This window comes from Leptodactylus fuscus, chromosome 2 (genome assembly GCF_031893055.1).
Source record: "Leptodactylus fuscus isolate aLepFus1 chromosome 2, aLepFus1.hap2, whole genome shotgun sequence".
Classification (NCBI taxonomy): domain Eukaryota; kingdom Metazoa; phylum Chordata; class Amphibia; order Anura; family Leptodactylidae; genus Leptodactylus; species Leptodactylus fuscus.
In genome coordinates this window covers 204215612-204228016 of record NC_134266.1, presented here as the reverse complement: position 1 = coordinate 204228016, position 12405 = coordinate 204215612, and positions in this window count along the sequence as shown.

Here is a 12405-nt window from a genome sequence, read left to right as displayed (position 1 = left end):
TAAAATAAAACATATGAAAACAATATTCTAGATACATTAGTGGCTGGTAATAACTTTTAATAACTTAAAAGTGTATTACAATATTAATATTAATAGGATAGCAATAATCCACTTTTTTGCCTATTATACCTAAAATTACAATGGTATTATCATAAGTAGAGATGAGCGAACAGTGTTCTATCGAACACATGTTCGATCGGATATCAGGGTGTTCGCCATGTTCGAATCGAATCGAACACCACGTGGTAAAGTGCGCCAAAATTCGATTCCCCTCCCACCTTCCCTGGCGCCTTTTTTGCACCAATAACAGCGCAGGGGAGGTGGGACAGGAACTACGACACTGGGGGCATTGAAAAAAATTGGAAAAAGTCATTGGCTGCCGAAATCAGGTGACCTCCATTTTAGACGAATAGTGGATTTCAAATCCGGGTCATATGAGAATGTGAACTTTGTGACTATGAGACAGGGATAGCTGTACAGGCAGGGATAGCTAGGGATAACCTTTATTTAGGGGGGAATGTTATTAAAAATAACTTTTTGGGGCTCTATCGGGTGTGTAATTGTGATTTTTGTGAGATAAACTTTTTCCCATAGGGATGCATTGGCCAGCGCTGATTGGCCGAATTCCGTACTCTGGCCAATCAGTGCTGGCCAATGCATTCTATTAGCTTGATGAAGCAGAGTGTGCACAAGGGTTCAAGCGCACCCTCGGCTCTGATGTAGCAGAGCCGAGGCTGCACAAGGGTTCAAGCGCACCCTCGGCTCTGATGTAGGAGAGCCGAGGGTGCACTTGAACCCTTGTGCACCCTCAGCTCTGCTACATCAGAGCCGAGGGTGCGCTTGAACCCTTGTGCACACTCTGCTTCATCAAGCTAATAGAATGCATTGGCCAGCGCTGATTGGCCAATGTATTCTATTAGCCTGATGAAGTAGAGCTGAATGTGTGTGCTAAGCACACACATTCAGCTCTACTTCATCGGGCTAATAGAATGCATTGGCCAGCGCTGATTGGCCAGAGTACGGAACTCGACCAATCAGCGCTGGCTCTGCTGGAGGAGGCGGAGTCTAAGATCGCTCCACACCAGTCTCCATTCAGGTCCGACCTTAGACTCCGCCTCCTCCGGCAGAGCCAGCGCTGATTGGCCGAAGGCTGGCCAATGCATTCCTATGCGAATGCAGAGACTTAGCAGTGCTGAGTCAGTTTTGCTCAACTACACATCTGATGCACACTCGGCACTGCTACATCAGATGTAGCAATCTGATGTAGCAGAGCCGAGGGTGCACTAGAACCCCTGTGCAAACTCAGTTCACGCTAATAGAATGCATTGGCCAGCGCTGATTGGCCAATGCATTCTATTAGCCCGATGAAGTAGAGCTGAATGTGTGTGCTAAGCACACACATTCAGCACTGCTTCATCACGCCAATACAATGCATTAGCCAGTGCTGATTGGCCAGAGTACGGAATTCGGCCAATCAGCGCTGGCTCTGCTGGAGGAGGCGGAGTCTAAGATCGCTCCACACCAGTCTCCATTCAGGTCCGACCTTAGACTCCGCCTCCTCCAGCAGAGCCAGCGCTGATTGGCCGAATTCCGTACTCTGGCCAATCAGCACTGGCTAATGCATTGTATTGGCTTGATGAAGCAGTGCTGAATGTGTGTGCTTAGCACACACATTCAGCTCTACTTCATCGGGCTAATAGAATGCATTGGCCAGCGCTGATTGGCCGAATTCCGTACTCTGGCCAATCAGCACTGGCTAATGCATTGTATTGGCTTGATGAAGCAGTGCTGAATGTGTGTGCTTAGCACACACATTCAGCTCTACTTCATCGGGCTAATAGAATGCATTGGCCAATCAGCGCTGGCCAATGCATTCTATTAGCGTGAACTGAGTTTGCACAGGGGTTCTAGTGCACCCTCGGCTCTGCTACATCAGATTGCTACATCTGATGTAGCAGTGCCGAGTGTGCATCAGATGTGTAGTTGAGCAAAACTGACTCAGCACTGCTAAGTCTGCATTCGCATAGGAATGCATTGGCCAGCCTTCGGCCAATCAGCGCTGGCTCTGCCGGAGGAGGCGGAGTCTAAGGTCGGACCTGAATGGAGACTGGTGTGGAGCTATCTTAGACTCCGCCTCCTCCAGCAGAGCCAGCGCTGATTGGTCGAGTTCCGTACTCTGGCCAATCAGCACTGGCCAATGCATTTCTATGGGGAAAAGTTAGCTTGCGAAAATCGCAAACTGACAGGGATTTCCATGAAATAAAGTGACTTTTATGCCCCCAGACATGCTTCCCCTGCTGTCCCAGTGTCATTCCAGGGTGTTGGTATCATTTCCTGGGGTGTCATAGTGGACTTGGTGACCCTCCAGACACGAATTTGGGTTTCCCCCTTAACGAGTTTATGTTCCCCATAGACTATAATGGGGTTCGAAACCCATTCGAACACTCGAACAGTGAGCGGCTGTTCGAATCGAATTTCGAACCTCGAACATTTTAGTGTTCGCTCATCTCTAATCATAAGGTGTTAGATAAATTGAATTATAGTACCAACATATTCTGTAGCGCTGTAGCAATATTGTATTAACTTTTCCACTTGGGTTCATTATTAAATAAGCTTATTAAGCTTTTCTAGAAGACCCTGTAGAGAGCTGCCACATAGGGAGCATGGACATGATCTCTTCATTGAAACTGTCATTTTGTCTGCTTTTGAAACAACATTTAAAGGAGTTTTCCCATTTTCCTGTTTCAGCAGTCTACCTGCAGTCTCTTTTTCTCACTTCCTGTATTTCTTCAGACCCCCTTGCTAAATGGGACACTGAGGTGTCTCAATACTTAAGCAGATCAGATATACGCATGCTTGTAGAGAAGGACTCAGTGTTATCTGTGTATTTGCATACAGAGATAACAGACTCCGCTTTATCAGCAAACTGCAATTAGCTGAACAATTGTCCTGCCGATACTGAGTAAGTGATGTCACTTGTCCTATCTCCCAGGTCCATAGTTATAGCAACACTGTGTAAACAATGAGAAGAATAAGTTCACATAATAGGCAAATAAAGCAGAATTTCTAAAGCAATATATTTAGGAAAAGTCTTCAATTTACATAACCTACCAGTATAGATAGAATCCTTGAGATGGGACAACCCCTTTAAGAAAACTGTTTTAAGTTGTAGCCACCCAGTGGTGGTGAGTGAATTGCATCCTTTTGAGGCTTTTGTAAGTATATTGTGATGTTGTGTTAAATGTGCTTTAAGACAAATTGGAATCTTTAATCAAACTGGAGAATTGAGTATGGACATATATCTTTAATATAATTACTAGTATTATTAATAGTATGGTTACTAGGTCAGCAAATACTACTGGATTATATAGTAGACCTATAAAATATGATATATACTCTCCACTTCCAATATGTAATTTACTGTTAAAGTTTTTATTGAATTAGTGTCTTTTTGCATATGGATTTAGTGAGAACTCTTCCTTCCTTCTTCTGCACCCATATATCAGTTGGTTGTGTGCTGTTTAATTGTACACAACTAACAGGCCTTATGTCATACAAAGATGTTTAATAAAGATGAATGAATGGATTTGGCACAAATCAAATTCATTCCAAAGTGTTTAAAAATGTAAGCGATTCAAGAACTTTTGGGATTTCTTTTTGACAAATTGCTTAAAAAGGTGGCTGCCATTTAACTGATCAAATAAAAAAAGGACGTTCACATAACCTGAGGCAACAGGCTTCCCACAATGCCTTGCAGGTGGTCCCTTAGCCAATTAAACTCTATATGTGTGAGGTCACTGATAACTTGGCTATTAATTATAATCATTGTGAAAAGCACAGCCATGAATTATGCCATAGTAAGGAGATAGAGACTGCAGAGAAAGCACATTATTGTTGATGGAAACAGATAGCAGTCAGTACTGTTGTTTGGTTTTTTTTTTTTTGTTTTTTTTTTAATATACTGTTTGTTTGTTTTCTTTTCATACAAAGTTTTTATTAGTTTTACAAGTGAAAGGTTACAACTCGACAAGTAACAAGAGAAATAAACATAACAATTCAGTACAGTTGTTAAACAGTGTGGTACATGACTAACGGATATATTTCGTGTCAATTTACTCTAGTAAACATGTTTTAATCCACACAATAATCTTGAGAATGATAATTTTTCATACAACAATAAGATAAAGAGGAGGGGTGGGGGAGGAGAGAGGGGGAGGGAGAGGGAAGGGACAAGACAAAGGGCAAGAGTAGTGTACTTTTCATAGAAAGAGAAAGTCAGGTGTAAAGGGCGATAAAGTGAAGGCTTAGAGCTATTAGATCAGCTAACGAAAGAGGAGTCATTAAGTGTTACTAGTAGGAGAGGATTTCTGCTCCAAATAATTTATCCAGGGAGACCAAATGTTTACAAACTGGGTATGGGTTCGCGATGCCCAACTAAGTAGTTCCTCGAAACGCATGATTTGAGTCACTTTAGCTTCCCATTCTTGTATGGATGGTGAGGTCGTCTGCATCCAGTATTTCGGGATCAGCAATTTGGCAGCTGCTAGCAGGTGGTTGAATAGGATATCCTTTTTAGGTACATAGTGGGGCGTAGATTTCATTAAGAATATGATAATAGGAGAGAGTTCAAAATCTCTGGACTTCAGCTGTTTAAGTATGTCCTCTATTTTAGACCAGAAGGGGGAGATTTGTGGACAATTCCACCAGATGTGTAGATATGAACCAATATCATTCTTGCACCTCCAACAAGTATCTACAGGTGAGAGATGTCTGTTGAAAAGCCACTGTGGTGTGCGGTACCACTTTGTCAATAATTTGAAGTGATTTTCTTGTATTCGAGTGCAAACAGATAGACCATGCGAGTACCTTAGAACATAAGACACGTCAGGTTCCGAGAGAACAATGTTTAGGTCTGTCTCCCAGTGGGTTAGTGCGTTGATTTTGATAGTTTCTGTCTGGGTGAGAAACTTCCGTACAGTAGTAGAGATTTTATATAATTGCTGTGGAGGGGCTTCTGTGTAGTGTTTCTCAAATTCGGTGAGAGTTTTTCGTATTTCAGTGCTTTTTGCGAACTTGGACAGACAAAATTGTAAGTGTCGTGTATGCAAGTCAGAGGTTCTCAAGGTCGGGATCAGATTCAGGGCAGTGGTTAGGGATAGAGAGGCATCTTCACTCATAATGTCCTTCAGCTGCAACGAGTCGAGTACAGACCAGAGATACCTAATTGGAGGCTGAGTGAGCTTGATAAGGTACGGAATGAGACTAATTGGGAGAAGCGGGGAAGGAAAAGGTGCCAGGTCCTCTGACATCAGTTTCCAAATCTCAGAGCACCCCTTCAATATAGGGTCCTGAAGGAGACATTTAAATCCTGAAAGATGGGGAACCCACAAGGCAAGTTTTGTTAAAGGTGGGATCAAGTCCCCTGGTCTACTGGGTTTTTTCGTCAATTTCATCCACCATGCCAATTGGACAGCTTTATAATATTTATGTACATCAGGTAGTCCTATCCCTCCCATTTGTTTATGTCTTATGAGTTGAGACCAGGAGATTCGCGGCCTTTTATCATTCCATGTTGTTTTTGTTAGGCAGGGTCTCAGGATGGATGTGGATGTCAGAGTCCTGCATCACAACAACCACACAAATTAATACTTACAGTACATTAATTCTTAGTTTGTGTTCAAGTAAAGTGACACATGTGGCACAGAAGTGTTCATATTCTGCATACAGGGCACCACCGGTAATTGTCCCTATATTTTATGTGACAAGTTAACACTTTCACACTATACTTCTTTACACTCCAGTTCACCTCCATTACTTACTCTTATAGTATGCTGTCTGCAATTGTCATTAGAGTATTTCCTTCCTACAGCAAGTAAAAATATTTTACACCATTAGGGTGCGTTCACACGATGTAAAATGGAGCGTAAGCTGGCACGTATACGCGTGTCAGCATTTTGCGCGCTCAAAAAGATCCCATTGATAAATGGGAGTTACGAGCATTTACGCCGCATTATTTTGCGCAAAATTACGGGCACAAAATACCGCGGCATATACGCTCGTAACTCCCATTGAAAACAATGGAATCTTTTGGAGCGCGCAAAATGCTGACACACGTATACGTGCCATCTTGAGCTCCATTTTACATTGTGTGAATACACCCTTAGTATTCATGTTGGGTAGGAGTAGGGAAAGGGCTAGGGAGCTGAGTCATCTCCATATATAACAGGTGCTGGCACAATCTGTTTCTAAACTGATTTGTAGATGCTTTACTCAATTGAGGTGCCTGAACAGTGAGGCACTATAAATCCAGCATATTGGACTGGATAACCACCCCATTAGAGGTTATTGGGGGCAAAAATGTGTTGCTATAACAGCTGGGAACCTATTGAAACCTCCCAGGCTTGCCAACTTCAGATAAAATCTAGAACCCATGTCACCAATAAGATAATTCTGGCTAGTTCCCTGGTCCCAGGACCACGCAGTATGTGCAGCAAGTCACTCCTCTTTTTGTGACCCCTACACAAGCTCCACCTCTCTTCCCTTCACAGAAACAGGCTATTTCATTGCATGCCCCTTCTTTCCATAGTCAACCAGTTCACCCTGACATCAGTAGACTGTAAAAATGGTTGGAGTAAGGCAAGCTGTGTTGCACTGCACTGCAAATGTATTTCTGTCAAATCACAAAAGCAATGTTAACATCTCTGGTCTATGCATGAATCTTTCCATACAGACCAATGGGAAGAACAACCAGCTACTTAAAGTTTGCATCTGTACCTCCTTACAGTCTGCCTATTGTTCTGCATAAAACTCACATTTAAACACCACATTTATACCATACATTTCAATTTGTGCCCATGTGAGAATTTTTTTTCAATAATACATTTTAATTGACATCAAAAACCTTCTGGACCAATACTGATGCTTCCTTTAACATGGCATATTACCTCCTGTGCTGACTGCTGGATCTGAAATTGTGGTTGTATGCCATAGCTGCTCTGCTCACTTCTTATTTTTTCACTCCCCAATTAACAAATTGTATGTAGATTTTTTTCTTAATAGAACGTTAAATCCTCCTCTGGTGCTGAATCAGATGACATTTCACTCGGTCAGTTTCCAAGAAGCAAATATTCTTCAAGTCCTTCTTCTACAGCTGATAATAGTTCATTGCCTATTAACATCCATAGCAAATGGTTTTCAAATTGAAATTAATTGAAATGCTATTCCTGTTGATGAGTTACTTGAGAACTGTGAGTAATTCAACTGCATTGTGTAGGTGGATCAGATGGAAGTGCAGGAAACAAGTGAAATACATAGCTTTGCCGATGGTAGTGTGGTATAGCCATGGTGATCAATGGTAGACAATGCAAATACAGGTGAGAAACATAAGACTGAGCAAAGAGCCTATGTCATAAAAGATTACAACACCATTCTGCTTGCACCAAGAGCATTACAGCAAATACCTACTGTATATAAAATAATATAAATTTTTTTATAAACTTGTATAAGCCCATCTGCCAGCAACATGGCAGCCTCTTTTGATGGGACTCTACACTATAATGACTTTTTCTCTTAGCCTTGGCTTCAGGACCAGAGAGAGGTGATCACAGCAGATGTCGCCTTGTTGCTGCAAGCAGATGAGCTTATACAATTGAAATTAACTTGTTAACCCAAAACCTAATTTTCATATACTTTATATACAGTAGGCATTAATAGTAGTGCTCTTAGGGCTAGCAGAGTTCTGTTGATGATAATGCTGACCCTTACCAACCATTGCAGAGCAGAGTGAAGAATTAAACTACTTCCTTGGACATGCTGGCTAGCATGGCAAACCACCTGCTTGGTTACTTATATACCCGTAACAGTATCATTAGCAGGAAGGAAATGCATAACTATTGGAATGGCATGCTTTAGGTCCTTGCTTTATGCAAAATAGGGAATTATCTGCATTTATCAAGACTAGCTATCATGGTGCCGGATGGAAGGACAGATTTGAACATAGAATAAATAAAGATATGTCTAAGTTTAACAATACATTGATAAATTGCCATGCTGTGATATCTTGTAACAGAATACTAGAAACTAGAGATGAGCGAACACTAAAATGTCCGAGGTTCGAAATCCGATTCGAACAGCTGCACACTGTTTGACTGTTCGAATGGATTTCGAACCCCATTATAGTCTATGGGAGGAAATGCTCGTTTCAGGGGTAGGCAACATTCGATAAAATCATACTTACCAAGTCCATGAGTGACGGTCGGGCTGGATTCTGCTTGAAGTCTTCTCCCGGCGCAGGGTCCCCGCGTCTTCTTCCGGGTGGAATTCACTCTGCCTAGGCATCCGGCCTAGGCAGAGCCAACTGCACATGCGCAGGCATGCACGCGCATGCACGCGCATGCGCAGTAAGCTCTGCCCAGGCCCGACACCTGAGCAGAGCCGACTGCGCATGCGCAGAGTGAATTCCACCCGGAAGAAGACGTGGGGACGCAGTGTGGAGAAGACTTCGGAAAGGTAAGAGAAGAACCAGCGTTGATGGGCAGAATCTATAGCATTGTGCCCATCAACACTGGTTCAGTAGTGTTCGATCGAGTACGAGTATTTCAAATACCATAGTATTCGATCAAACACCTACTCGATCGAACACTACTCGCTCATCTCTACTAGAAACGGCATTGAAATCCATTGAAAAAGTTGACCTTACACTCAATGCCTCTTCAGATTTTGTTATATCTAACTTTTAACTTTACGCCCCAAAACAATATGATATCAATGACTTATCCTAAGGAAAGGTCATCAATACCTAAATTCCAGAAAACCTGTTTTAAGGCCGAGGCTCCTTGGGACAGAAACGCCAAGATTTTCCCATGGTAGAAATGCTGCTGGAAAAATTAGGGCGTTTTACAGTAACTGCAAAGTGGATGAGATTCTTTCAAATCTCATGCCCACTTTGCAGTAAAAACCGCAGTGCGGACATGCTGCCATTTCCAAAACCAGTGCGGATTTGGAAGTCACAGGATGTTAATTATACCTGCAGAAACACCGTCGGTTTTCCCATAGGTATATTTGTAACAGAAAGTCCACAGAAAACTCCACAAACCTTCTGTCTAAAGCTCTGTGGGAAAAACTGCAATGCGTTGCCATTGCTGTTTTTCCCGCGGTGCTTTATTGCTGTCGATGTCCCATGGGGCCTTAGCCTAAAAGATCAGAGCACCTTCAGATGTTAGGCAGGTGGTTTTATTGTCATAGCTAATGGCTATATATACTGTATTATAAGATACTAGGTGTATGTACATTTATTATTATTATTATTATTATTATTATTATTATTATTATTATTATTATTATTATTATATATTTTTTTTTCTATAACTGAAGGGCTTGCATGTTCAGTACTTTAAAATGTACTTTAATAATTTGCAGCCTAAATGGATTACATTGATGCATAATTTTAATTATTACTATTATTAATTTTACTTAACAAGTATCTATCTATCTATCTATCTATCTATCTATCTATCTATCTATCCATCCATCCATCTATTTGCATTACTACTAGCATGTTTTCCCGTTTTGTTTCCTTTGCATCTGTTGGCATTTTAAAATTGTACTTGGGGAATAAAGATGTAAGAGGCAGATGTCTGTCAAGTCAGACAACAGATGAGTTAGAATTTCAATCCACTCACTTTTGGAAGAAAATAATTAGTGTGAGAGTTCCTCGTTGCTTATGTAGTTCCCTTTCGTCCTCTGGATAGAAACCTAATGGTTTTGCCTCTGACAAGAAGAATGATTTTTCTAATGTTTATGGCAAATGTATTCACCAGAGGAAGGTGACTGACAGCGTGCTGCCAGCGGTCATGACTTCCTATTTTAGGCTGCCATTTAACATGCTGTTTTATTTTTTAATAAAAGGAATTATACTGCTTTGTGCCAATATAATCCTCATGAGTACCTCAATTCACTGTTTCTACCTGTAAAAAGTAGCATTTTTGAAGAATATGAATATCATCTGTTAAGGGACTAGGAGGATAATTGGTCAGAATTCTTTTGCTGTCAGTGATTTAATAGGTTCCCTTTTAAAATAATACATAGAGATATTTAACCCTCATGTCACATTTCTCTGAAACATAATGATCTCAGTTATAAAAAAAAAAAACAGCATATAAAAAGATTTGTTTTCTGTTTTCCAGGTTCTCTGTATATCTATAAGTAGAAATTTACCTTGAACAAGCAATTATATTTTACTGAGCAGGGACAATGCTTCTCAGGCTGAAATAATATATCAGATTGTCATTTTATCAGTATTGAGACATATTTTTGCCAGCTGAGGAAAATAGATTAAGATTTGATACTTGAAGAGACACAAGTCCTTTAAATGTAAATGTATTATTATATGGAGTGATATAGTACATAGATTATAAAGGAAAATGAAAAACAATGGAGCTAAATAGATAACTCTTTGGCTTATGATGATATATGGACGGATCCAGAGGTAACTGAGGTCCAGTTTACTCAACTGGTGCAGTTTCTCATGAAACTGACTTAAAACTACATTACTATATTTCAACATGTTAACAAAAGCTTTGAAAGGTTGCAATTCACACATACCCCTATACAGAATGGTCACATGTAAACACAAATAGGACAGTTAACATATCTTTTGTACTATTTTATCAGGAGATCATATTGCTTTTAGAAAGATTGCAGTATTTGACTTGTTTTCGTCATAGTGAGTTTTTCGTCGAAATACTCGTACTCGATCGAGTACTACTAGCTGTTCGTAGTTAAGATTTGATGCAGAACCAGCGTTGATTGGCAGAATGCTATACATTGCCAATCAACGCTGGTTCTTCTCTTACCTTTAGAAGTCTTTTCCCTGCGCAGCGTCCCCGCGGCATCTTCCAGCTCTGAATTCACTCTGCCAGGCATCGGGCCTGGGCAGAGCCGACTGCACATGTCCACTTCTAGTGCGGGCATGCGCAGTCGGCTCTGCCCAGGCCCGATGCCTAGAAGAGTGAATGCAAGGCCAGAAGAGGACGCGGGGACGCTGCGCAGGGAGAAGAATCCAGCCTGACCCTCACTCATGGACTTGGTAAGTAGAATTTGATCGAATGTTGCGTACCCCTGAAACGAGCATTTCCCCCCATAGACTATAATGGGGTTCGAAACCCGTTCGAACAGTCGAACAGTGTGCGACTGTTCGAATCGGATTTCGAACCCCGAACATTTTAGTGTTCGCTCATCTCTAATAGTGAGTGGTATTGGTCATAGTGAGATTTCACACCATCTGTTCTTGGTCATGCAGCTGTTGGGTACCCATGGGTTACCATAGCAGTAAGCACATCAAAATACAACAAAAGCTTCAAGAACTGCTTCAGTAATGCAAAGGCAATATTGCTTTTGAATACTATACTAAGGATGGGTTCAGACTACCGTTGTTAATGTCTGTTACTGTCTTCTGTCATAGGATGACAGCAATGGACATTAAACTGTTGCAGAGAATAGACACAGACTAATTCTGTGTCTGTTCTCATCGACACTGATGTAAATAACATGACGGAGGCTATTTTCCATCATATGTGTTTACTTTTGTAATGAAAGATAAAGTCCTACATGCATAGCCTCTGCAACAGTATAATGTCCATTGGTGCCATCCTATCACAGAAGACAACAGCAAACATTAACAACAGTAGTGTGAACCCAGCCTAACTGTCACAGGGTTATATGCAAGCAATTATAGTTGTTTCAAGCCTCTAGGGAGATATAAAAAGAAAAATTAGATTTAATATCCATGTTAAAAGTTCTGTGTACCTCCTCATTTGTCCTTTTGGCTGGACATATTCAGATAAAAATATGACTACTTAAAGGGTAACCGAGTTTTTAATGGAACTTACAAATCATGCAGAGTCTTCCTTGATGACTTTGTTGATGTCGGACCCTTAAAAAGTGTTCATTTATACTTTTTTTCTGGGGTAATCGTCCCATTTTGTTTGCACCTTTATTTGCAATTTACTTAGGGCAAGGGGCAGGTACATACTGTGGACCTCTCGCAGTTGTTTATTGAGCAACACTTATTATGAGGCTCAGAAGTGTATATGCTAAGTAATGCCTGTGGTTCTATACGAGTAAATCTTTTTATCCTTCTCCTCTCATCCCCATTTGGAGTCAGAAGAATTTGCATATCTTTTCCTTGCTCGTCTGTTATCACCAACACAGATCTACAGTGTTGGTAAAAAGTATTTGCACCCCTGCAATTCTGTCAGATAATACTCATTTTCTTCCAGAAAATGATTGCAATCACAAATTCTTTGGTATTATTATCTTCATTTAATTTGTCTTCAATGAAAAACCACAAAAATAATTGACAAAAAGCCAAATTAGATATAATTCCACAGCAAACATAAAAAAGGG